Here is a 12,081-nt window from a genome sequence, read left to right as displayed (position 1 = left end):
TGTGAGAATTAATTAAGAGAGGTTGACTGTGTAAAATGGCTGCTTGTTTATTTTTACCACTGTGTGTAAGACTTTAAAAATGTTCTGAGTGATGAATTGCTTTGCTCTTTTGTAGGAGAGATGGAATTTGGTTTAGAATTTTTGTCAGAATCTAAGCAAGAAGGGCAAAAGAAGCAAACTATGTTGCTAAAGAATGCCAGAATAGAAGAAGAAGACTCAATTGAATATGTATAGTTGTATATCTTTCATTGTATTACAGTCATGTATTCATACAAGTGAAAATCAACAAACTAAGGAAATATGATCAAAGTTGTAATTACAATTTATCGTAATAAAATCAATTACTGATGTTTCTACTTATTATCTATGATGAACATGATTTCAGGATGCATGATTCCAGCAATCATTCCATATTGCATCATTTCCCTCAAGCTAGTGGTTTGTAGATTCTAAAAACCCCAAGCTTGTGAAGCAAATATGAATGTTGTCGACTGCACAATGGCTTTGTGAAAATGTCTGCTAGTTGCTCTGAAGTTCGAATGTGCATGATCTTGATGATCCCTTCTTATATCTTGTCTCGGACAATATGGCAATCAATCTCTATATGCTTTGTCCTTTCATAGAATATAGGATTTGTCGTGATGTTATTGGCAACTTTGTTACTATAGTATAAAGTGACAGGTTTTCTTGTTTGTATCTCCAAATCCTTTAGCAACCCAAGAATATAGACTATCTCACATGTGGTTTTCGCCATAGCTCTATACTTAGCCTCTAATGAAGATAATGACACTATTGACTGTTTCTTTGTCTTCTAGGAAATCAGGGATCCCCAAAGTTTTACACAATAACCAGTGAGTGATTTCCTGGTCATTGGACATGTACCCCACTCCTGAGTCACAAAAAGTAGTGATATCTAGGTTCCCATCTCTTGGTAAAAGGAGTCCTTATCTAGGTTCCCATCTCTTGGTAAAAGGAGTCCTAAGCCCAGGCTGCTTTTCAAATATTTGAGCACTTTAATTGTTGCTTCCATATGAGATTCTTTTGGTCCATGCATGAATTGGCTTAGGATATGGACAACATAACTTATATCTGGCCGTGCAATGGTGAAATAGATGAGTCTTCCCACAAGTCTCTGATAGAAGGTTGGATCTTTTAATAAAGGATCCATTTCTGAAGCTATTGCTTCTTCATCATACTGTTGACTTGTGAGCTTGGTTTGTTCCACAGGAATCAGACTTGGTTTACATGCAGATATTCCAGAGCTCGAGAACATACTTTCTTTGGCTAAGAGATATGCCTATTGGAGATCTTGCAATCTCAATCCCCAAGAAATATTTTGGCTCCCCCAAATCCTTTATACGGAAGTGTCCACTGAGATGTTCCTTTAGAGCTCGGATGGTGGGTTCATCATTTCCTATGATTAGGTTGTCATCTATATAAATGAATAAAGCAATGAAGGATGTACCTTTATGCCATGTGAAAAGGGCATAATCATGTTTGGATTGTACAAATCTTATGCCTGTAAGTGCCTCTGTGAAATTTTCATTCCATTGGCTTGATGCTTGCTTCAAACCATAAAGGGACTTACACAGGTGGCATACGGAATTCTCCCCCTGGTGGCGAAGTCATGGTGGTAGGTCCATGTAAATTTCCTCATGAAGGTTGCCATGGAGGAAAGCATTATGAACATCCATCTGATGTAGGGACTAATCTCGGATGGCAGCAATATATAGAAAAGCTTGAATTGTAACATGTTTGGCAACCAGAGAAAAGGTTTCTTGGTAGTCAAACCCTTCTCGTTGAGTGACAACTACTAGGAAGTGCACTAGTCTCAAGTAATATAGTGTAGGAAAGCATAAGTTATCGTACCCAAGGTATTGCGTAGACAAGTACAAAAATGTTAATTAATCTTAACTTTATCTAGATAATCAAATCTTAGAATGGTGATCTTTAAAACTAAAAGTATTAAAAGCTAAAATATTAGAAATGAACAATTGCAAGAAAACTAAACTTAAGAATTCAATGAGAGAAAACTGCTAAGACTTCAAGTTCATCTATAACTTCTTTGCACCCATCAATTTGTCAAGGAATTTATTTAATTAATGTGGCAACAGAATTTCCTAGGTTAACCAATATTCTTTCTCAAGCAATATTGATTCTACTTCTATCTCAAAACCTAGATATCTCTATGTAGATTTAAGGAAACAAATGAACATTAAGCTTTATGAAATCCTCTAGCTTTCAGCACAAGTTAATCATGCCTATGATTATTGCATGTATCAATTCACATATCTCTATATCCAATTAATCCATGGCCTATATTACTAGAGCACTCATGTGATATCTCCTCTCGGTCTCAATCACACAAAACAGTTCTATCAGAAATTGATCAGGTTCCTAATAGCTTTAAGAACATAATATAAGCTCACCATTAGAAAAATAATTCAATAACCATAGAGCAAAAGATTGATTACATATCCATAAATAGACTAGCCCTAGTCTTAGCTCGAGAAAATTAGCTCATAATAAAATAAATAAGAGCAAAATTCAAGAAATAAATCATATTGAAAAGGTAAAGACAAACTCTACACTCCTTCGTGATGAGTTTTGTTCTTGATTCTCTTTTTTCTTTGTTACAAAAATAATCTCTCCAAAATATGCAAAATTCAACCCCTAACAATTAATCTCAACCACACTTAAATACCTAAAAGAGTCCTAAGCAAAAAACGAAAGAAAAACTGAAAAAAAAAACCTAAAAGTGTCATACACGACCCTGGTCGTGTCCAAATTTACTTAACCACGGCCCGAGCCATGGTTCTTTTTGTCCTCAATGTTATATCTTCATTCCACCACCGTGGTCATGGTGAACCACCAAGGCATGGCCATGGCCTTAAAAAATGTTAGCTAATCTCAATTTCTTCAAGCTTTAAATCCTAATTTCATTCCAATGCTCTAATCTACTCAATTAAAGCCAAAAATCAAAAAAATCTTCTAATCAATAGCTGACCATTCACATCTTAAACTTAACAAAAAATAAAATCAAAACAAAGAAAACAAATAAGAAATTAACTAAACGAGTATAAAAATAAACCTAAAAACACTAAATTTATGCGACTTATCATAAGCCTTTTGCAATAAGGCAGGCTTTGTAACATTCAATTGTTCCATCAGCACGGTGCTTGATTTTGTAAACCCATTTGCATCCAATAGGTTTCCAGTGAAGAGGCTGAGGTACAATGTCCCAAGTATGATTTTGAGCCAGACCATTAAGTTCATCTACCATAGCTTGCTGCCATTGTGCATGTGGGACAACATCGGAAACAAAAGGGTTCCTGAACTGTAGATATCTAACTGACACAGATCTTTTGTGTAGAGGAGAGAATGCCATAGCTAACATAAGTGGAAGTAGGATAAAGAGTACTTGAGGTAGTCTGGACCGTATGATAGATATAATCACCTGTCTAAATGGTTGGTCTGGTGGATTAGGTAGACCGTCGTGGAGCAGGTTCAGGATGAGCAGTAGGACTGTTGGGTTGTGAGGATGATAAGTCAACTGATGGAGAAGACTCTATTAAAGCTTTTGTGGAAACAGGGGTAGAGTTTGTAGCTGTTGGAGAGTGGCCTATATCAATGATAAGAGGGATAGTGAAAAGAGGCTCTGGTGGAGAAGGATCATCTTCCAAGAAAGGATGTGTCTGTCGAGGATCAATACTGGAGTGGTCAATACTGTCTCAAAAAGGAAAGACAATTTCATGAAAAACCACATCTCTGGAAACCATGAACTTGTTTTCAGCCGGATCATATAGTTGATACCCTTTCTGATGCATCGGATATCCCATAAAAACACAGCGAGTGGCTGGGATCCAAACTTGTCATAAGCCCCAAGGTTAGTAGCATAGCATAAACAACCAAAAACTCTAAGATGGATGATGTTAGGGGGCTTACCAAAGAGAAGTTCATGAGTTGTCTTACCATTAAGAACTCTAATAGGCATCTTATTAATCATGTAAGTAATTATGACCACACATTCACCCTAAAATGAAACAGGTATGTTGGTTTGGTGTTTGAGGGCCTTGGCTACTTCTAAGAGGTGCCTCTGTTTCCGTTCAACTATACCATTCGGTTGAGGGGTGTAAACACATGAACTTTCATGGATAATGCCAAGAGTTGAAAAGTATAAAAAGCAGTGGTGATTCAAGAAATCATGGGCATTATCCGTTTGAATTCGTTGAGCAGATAGATTGAATTGTGTTTTAACCATGGAGATATATGCCCTAATTTTGGTAAGTGTTTGGGTTTTTGAATTTAGGAGATAAGCCCAAGTCCCTCAGGAAAAATCGTCAACTATAATAAGGAAGAAACGAAAACCATCATGGTTAGGAGTGTGATAGTTCCCCAAATATGAACTAGGGAAAAAGGGCGAGACGTGTGTGATGTGCTGAGCAGAAAAATGGTTTGAGATTGCTTTGTAAGAGGACAAACCAGACAATAGGGTTATGGAATAGATGAACTATGACCCAGTCTTTGGGGTAAAATTAAGGAACTTTTATTGAGATTTGTATTACAATCAAAAAATTCATTATTTGTAATACAAGATAGAAAATTTGGAGAATTTCCCACAGAATCAATGATCCAGTAGTAAAGACCATTATGGACCTTATCCAAGCCCATAAGTTTCCAGTCAAAGGGTCTTGAAATTCACACATGTTAGGAAAGAATTTCAAACAAAAACTATTATCTTGACAAATTTTGGAAACAGAAATAAGGCTAAATTGGAAAGCTGGAACAAATAAAACATTATGAAGAAATCAGGTTTTGGTAAGCAATGTTCTGAAACCCGGACCGGATCGGACCGGGAGGTCGAACCGGTCTGACCGGGTTTCGGTGAGATTAATAGTTCAAAAGGAGTAAAAAATCAAGATTTAACGTTGGACAGCTTTGAACCATTATTAAACCGTCTCACTGTAGCAAATCGACGGTCTAATCGGTGCAAAACCCAAATCCGGTCCAACACCCAATCCGGTCCACTAACAAAACCCTAAACTAAACCCAATTTTTTTAACCCATTTTCATTTGCATTTTGCGATTCACATTTGCAGAGACTGTGTTTGGCTCCAATCTAGTGCTCCTCACTCCTCCTCCATTTGCGAATCGCGATCTCCTTCAAGTTTTAGCTTTAGCTTCAAGTCATCTTTTCTTCAACCTCTTCTAAAAGTCTACTACTCTTCTTCTTCCTTGCCGAGTTACTGTGGCTGGTGGCTCCAATCCAATCCTCCTCCTCCATTCGCGATCTCCTTCAGGCTTCAACTTCAACTTCAAGTCGTGAACTTCAGCTTCAAGTCGTCTTCTCTTCATCAGTCGTCACTCCTCAGTCGTCAATCATCTTCGTCAATTGTCACTCCTTAGTAGTGACTTCAGCTTCAGTTCAGAGTCTTCTCTTCCGTTGTTCAATCATCGTCGTCGCCATCCTCTGCTTCTTCCTTGTCGTGGCTGGTCTACAGATTCGTGGATGCTTGACTTCAACTTCAGTTCAGAGTTCAGACTTTAGCCTTCACATCTACCATCGTCTATCGCTGTTTGGGAACTGCTGTCCGCTGTCGACCAAGTAACAAACTGTTGTAAGAATGATGTGAATCTGTCAATTAATTTCTAAAACTCTTAAAACTGATTTCTTATTGTGAAATGCAAAATATTCATTAGTTCATTAATTATTCATCATGCCAGTAGATTAATCTAGCGATGAAATAATCTTACAATTGCGTCAGTTAGTAGCAAGATGCAGTTTGCCATAGTTTTCCAATTGTTTCCATATGGATATCCTAATTTAAATGGTGCATTGACATGGCATATATTACTTTTAACACTTAATGTAGTTTGTTTTTTGGTGGGTGTCATATATAAGGTGAATAAGTGATTGTCAACTATTGAACATGTGAATAGGGTGAATCTTTGAATTAAGCTTTGCTGTAATGTTAATTTTGTTTGATATGCACATATTCATTGAAATTAAGATCTTAGAAATAGAGATTCTACTGCTCCATAATTTTCATTTCCAGTGAGTTGAAATGGCCCCCGCCCGCAATAGAACTTACCTAGAACACATGGATACTCTCTTAATTTTTGCTCTCATTACAATAGCTTTTTTTCCTGTTATCCTCTTATATGGCGCACATACCTGCAAAAACAAGCAATAAATATTAAAACAGAAAATTTTATAGTTCTTAATTTGAAAAAGTTAACTAATTATTTTTGTTTTTCAGTGTTAAATTTATCCAGAAAGTGTTTGGTATTTAGACTTATATTTAAACATTTCAATTGTAAAATCAACTGCAACCGAGAATCCAACATGAGTAACATGATGAGTACAGAAATTTTCTCATTTACATGTTGGCATAAAGTAAAATGCTATTATATTATTTGTGAACTGTGATCACTGAATTAACTTAATAAAATTTCTGATATTTCTCCTACTTAGTATGTTTATCCATAATTGTTTCTATATATATAATATGAATTGATTTTATATTAATTTAAAGTTATATCTTATAAATTATAACAAATTGATTATTGGTTGCCACTTGCCAGGGGAGAGAATGTTGTTATCTTCGTCTGCACATAACTCATCAGCCGCATCCATTTCCTCGCATTCTTTTTGAGGAAAGACCGATATAGCATGGGGACATGTTCTTGAGAGTGTTGATAAAGATGGAAAGAAAATATTATCTTGTCTTCATTGTTGCAAGGTTACTAGAGGTGGTGATATTTTTCGAATGAAGCAACACCTAGCAGGAGTAAAAGCGGATATTGGAAAGTGCCCAAAGGTTCCATTTGATGTTAAATTCAATATGAATGAATCACTAAAAGAAATAAGAGTAAGGAATAAGGAAAAAGAAGATTTCTGGAAGCATGCAACTCCTTATGGTGCTGCAATACATGAATTTGAGGGTGGTAAGTTAGATGAAGAAAATGAAGAGGTTTTCCCATCTAAAATGACCATGAATGAAGGTGGTAGTAGAGGCGGTAAAAACTAATATACGAGTAGTAAGAGAAAGAAACCTACGAGGGTTAGTAATTATTTTGCTCCACAAACTACTTCTGGGTCTCAGCCTTCAATTAGGAGTGTTTTGGCTAGAAAAGATGCAAAGTGGAGAGCAGACATGTTTGTTGCACGATTTTTTTATAATGCTTGCGTCCCAATGAATGCTTTAAACTTAATTTATTTTCAGCCTATGTTGGATGTTGTAGCTGCAATTGGCCCTAGGTATAAATAACCTACTTACGATGCTATTCGTGTGAATTTATTGAGAGATGCTAAGAAGGAAGTCCAATTACTTGTTGAAAATTATAAGAGTATTTGGGAAGAGGTTGGATGTACATTAATGGCTGATGGTTGGACTGATACTTCCCATAGGTCATTGATTAATTTTCTCGTATACTGTCCTAAAGGTGTTTGCTTCATGAAATCAGTGGATGCCACAGATGTTGTAAAGGATGCCTGTAACGCCCCATTTGAGATACATAGCCATTGTTTATGTTATGGCCTCAAGGTTTACTGAATTGCCCCTAAATGAGTTTGTATCTTATTCATGTTGTTTGGTTGGCCCTTGGTTGAGTTTATGTTTTGGGTTTTGTTGAGTGTTTACCCTGGAATTGATCAAGACTTAGCGGATTTTGGAGTTGCAGTCTTCGCTGGGGTGAAGAATAGTCTTCGCCGCGGCGACGTTGGCTTTGTGTATGGCGATGTCGATTTTGTAATTCTTCGCCGGGGCGACAGAGAATCCTTCGCCGCGGCGAAGGGCCGGTTGAGTTTTTATTTGAGTTTCTAGAGAATTCTTTCCTAAGGGCAAAATGACCATTCTACCCCTAATTAGCAGGAACAGTGGGAAGTAAAATGCAAGAAAATTTCATGGAGAATAGTGTAGAATGGGGGTGAGTTTGTAAAGAATTAAAGGATAAAGGTGGAATTTTCAAGAAAAAGTAGGGGCAAAATGGGAAAGAGTGTATATTATATGAGCTAATAAGGGTTTAGTTCTCTAAACCCCTTCATTTCACCCGTTTCCATCGCCTCTTCATCTCTCATTTTCTCTCAATTCCTCACTCAATCTTCCAAGGGATTTTTGAGAGTTTTGAGTTGGGATTTGACAAAGAATTGATCCTAAGCAAGAAGAGGTAAGAATCCCTACTGTAGAGATGAGTTTTATTTATGTAAGGGTTAAGTTCTTACTAGGTTTATGCTTAGGAAATAAGGGAAAGCTAAGGTCCAACAAGAGTAGAGAGCTTTAGTGGAGACTACTCAAGTATGAGGTAAGTAAATCCAACCAAGTTGAGATTTGAATAAACTTTTGAGTAGAGATTGAGTAGAGATGTATGCATGAATAAGTATGTAGTATGCTTGATGAGAAATTTAGTTGAAATGAGTAGCTATTTTGTGGTTGTTAGATACACTTCATATATGAGAAGTGTTTTAATGTGTTTGGAGAAGTGGAAATTGAGATAAAGTTTTGGGAGATGTTGTGTAAACCTATTTGGAAGTGCTTTCTTTGACAGGGATTATGGTTATATGAGGGAGTTTTCTCCCATTTTGGATGGCTAGAGAATGAAGTAGAGTAGTAATTATAGTAGAGTGTTTATATGCACATGAGTTGCTTGATGAAATGCCTAAATGAAAACATGTTACTAAACTGCCCTGTCACAGTCATGACTTTCTGAGTGATATTTGGGCATCTTACAGATTGAAATGGGTTTAGACCAAAACATAAAAGTTATAGCCCTGTCTCTAAGCTTTAAAACGAGACAAAAATAGTAGCAATCCGATGTGTATAACTCAAGTTATGCCTTCTTGAGTGTGACCTGCACAGAATGACTGTCTTTGATGCAACATTGTATTTGTGCTTTTCATAAGTGCATTAATGAGCATAAACCATCCATATGCGTTAGTTGTGCATTTGAGAAGTAGCCTGAGAAAGAGTAGAGAATTTTGAGTATAAGTTACACTATGAGTAATAGCTTGAGAAAGAGTAGAGAATTTTGAGTATAAGCTACACTATGAGTAATAGCTTGAGAAAGAGTAGAGAACTTTGCGAATAGACTACTCTAAGAGTTAAGCTATACTATGAGTACTAGCTTGAGAAAGAGATGAGTATTAGCTCGAGCAAGAGTAGAGATCTTTGTGAATAAACTACTCTAAGAGTAAAAGAAGAGAATAGAGTAGGTTGTGCGATGGGGAACCCGTGAGTGATGAGTAAAGTCACGAGAGTGGGTGCTTTGTGATCCCCAGCCGTGACCATCACGAAGAGTGGAACATGAGGTTCCAGCCGTGCCTCCGGTTAGATGGGGCCGTGACATTCAGAGAGAGAGAGAATACACTCACGTGGCCAAAGGTTCCGAATCCATGAATGACCGAGTCCGATCGGCAGAAAATGAGTAGAAGTCACAAAGAGTGGGTTGGTGCTTTGTGATCTCCACCCAGCCGTGCCTCTGGTAAGATGAGGCCATGACATGCAAGTGAGGAAGAATGAGCAAACATGAGAAAGAATAAAGAGAGACAATGAGTAGGGTTACGAAGAATGGGATGAGTACCCAGCCGTGCCTCCAGTAAGATGAGGCCGTGACCTACAGTAGAAAGTTAACAGAAAAGTGTTATGAGAAAGAGAGACAGAAAGAGAATCAGTAGAAGTCACGTAGAGTGGGAGAAGTCCCGGCCGTGCCTCCGGTAAGATGGGGTCGTGACATTCAAAAAGTGAGTTAGTAGAAATGAATTATGAGAAATGAGAATGAGATAATAGAGAGAATGAGAAAGAATGAGAAAGTTTGAGAAAGAATGAGATAGAAAGAGAAAGAGTATGAGAAAGAATGAGAGAGTTTGAGCTAGTAAGAATAGAGAGTAGAAGAAAGAAACATGTAGTTCTTTTGCATTATTTTCATGTATATCTCATACATGCATGCACCATGATTTCTTCCATGGTTAGTGAGAGTATGATGAGAATAAGAGAGAGAACCATGATTTTCCTTCATGGTGAGTATGATAAGAACAAGAGAGAACCATGATTTTCCTTCATGGTGAGTAAGAATAAGAGACGAAGAACAGAGAGAAAGAAAGAATAAAAAGAGCAAAACAGAGTTAAAGGAGAATAAAAGTATTAGAAAGAAAGAGAAAAACAGTGAGAATTAGAAATAGAAGAACGATAGAGTAAGGAAAGAACCAAAGAGTGAGTTGCGGGGACAGGTAGTAAAGGATTTACTTACTGAGCATTGTTGTGCTCACCCTATTGTTCTTCCCTGTTTTGCAGGAAATAGGAGCAGCGGTCGGATGAACGTTGAGGAGCGGAGAGTATTGGCACTACTGTCCACCAGTTATGATATTTTGTATTAAGTAGAAAGTTTTTAATACATAGTATTTTGTATTTGTAAAGAATTATATTTTATTGAGTAAAGAAAAAATTTGAGCCCACTATTTTCCATACGCTATGTATATCTATAATTTACATAGTATGAACTATAAGAATAGTAGTAGAGAGTAGGTGTTACAATGCCTTTACATTGTTCAAGTTATTTGAGGAAATGGCTTTATGGGTTGGACCAAACAATATTGTCCATGTTGTCATGGATAATGGAGCAAATTTTAAAGCTGTTGGAAGAATGTTGTCTAAGAAGTATGAGAATATTACTTGGTCGCCCTGTGCAGCACATTGCATAAAATTAATTTTGAAAGATATATCTGAGTTGGACCACATAGTGCATCTTGCAAAATGTGCTTCTGAAGTAACCATGTTTGTGTATAATCACACAATTTTGATAGCTTGGTTGAGGAAAAGAGAGGTAATAGCTTATAAACCTTTAACTCCTGTTTTTGTCAATTTATTACATAATAAACATTTTGTAATAATTTACTAACATCTATTATGTATGTATCACTTGAACAAGGTTGGAAAGAAATCATACAACCGGGTGCAACTCGGTTTGCTACTACTTTCATTGCATTAAGAAGTCTTGAGCACAAACATGACTTGCAAGCTATGGTGACAGATAGGTTTTTTGTGGACTCTCGATATGCTAGAAGTAGTAAAAGGAAGAATGTTATACCCATAATTCTAGATAATGAATTTTGGGATGACATGGGTTATGTTTCCAAAATTGTGGCTCCTTTGATGTGTTTGTTGCGGACAGTAGACTCAGATGAGAGACCTATAATAGGATATGTGTATGATGGCATGTATAGAGCCAAAAAAGCGATCAAGAAGTTCTTTAAAAAGAAAAAGACATTGTACAAGCCTTATACCAAAACTATTAAGCTGCGGTGGGATAGGCTTTTGCGCCACGACATTCATGCTACTGCTTATTATTTGAATCCAGCTTTTATGTATGACCGTGCAATTTTCTGCAAGAAACCAGAGGTTATGTGTGGTTTCCTTGATGTTGTCGACAATAAAGCAAGTGCATTCAAGTTGAACAAGACAAAGTTAGTGGACGAAAGTAGAATATATTGAGACCGCGAGGAAAGCTTTTCTCGTGAGCTTGCCTTTCAAACTTGCAAAACCACATGACCTGGTATGTGATACTTATTAAATTTCTCAATTTTAAGTCCAATTTCTAAGTTAAGAATTTATGTTTAGTTCATTATTTCATATGGTTAACACTTTAACTTTCAATTAGATGAATGGTGGAGGACATATGGGTATAGTACTCCATAGTTACAGAAGTTTGCAATTAAAATTCTGAGCCAAACTTCAGCCTCTTTGGGATGTGAACAAAATTGGAGTGTTTTCGAACACATCCATTCAAAAAGAAGGAATAGATTGGAGCATCAACGGTTGAATGATCTTGTTTTTATCCATTATAACTTGCGTTTGAAAAAATAGGTATAAAGCATTGGCAATTTTAATATTTTTATTGATATTTTTATTTGGCGTGTCTTTCAGGATGTGTTACAAGAAAAGTAGTTGTGATCCTATCGATTATAAAAGCATTGACATAACAGACTTTTGGATTGCTGATGATGAACATGAGGGTGATGAATTCAATTTAGATGAATTGGAGCAAGCACTTTATGAAGAAGGATCTATTCCCATCGGTGTTGGTGAT

The sequence above is a fragment of the Pistacia vera genome, unplaced genomic scaffold (genome assembly GCF_008641045.1).
Source record: "Pistacia vera cultivar Batoury unplaced genomic scaffold, PisVer_v2 Contig729, whole genome shotgun sequence".
Lineage (NCBI taxonomy): Eukaryota > Viridiplantae > Streptophyta > Magnoliopsida > Sapindales > Anacardiaceae > Pistacia > Pistacia vera.
This window is presented reverse-complemented; position numbering follows the sequence as displayed.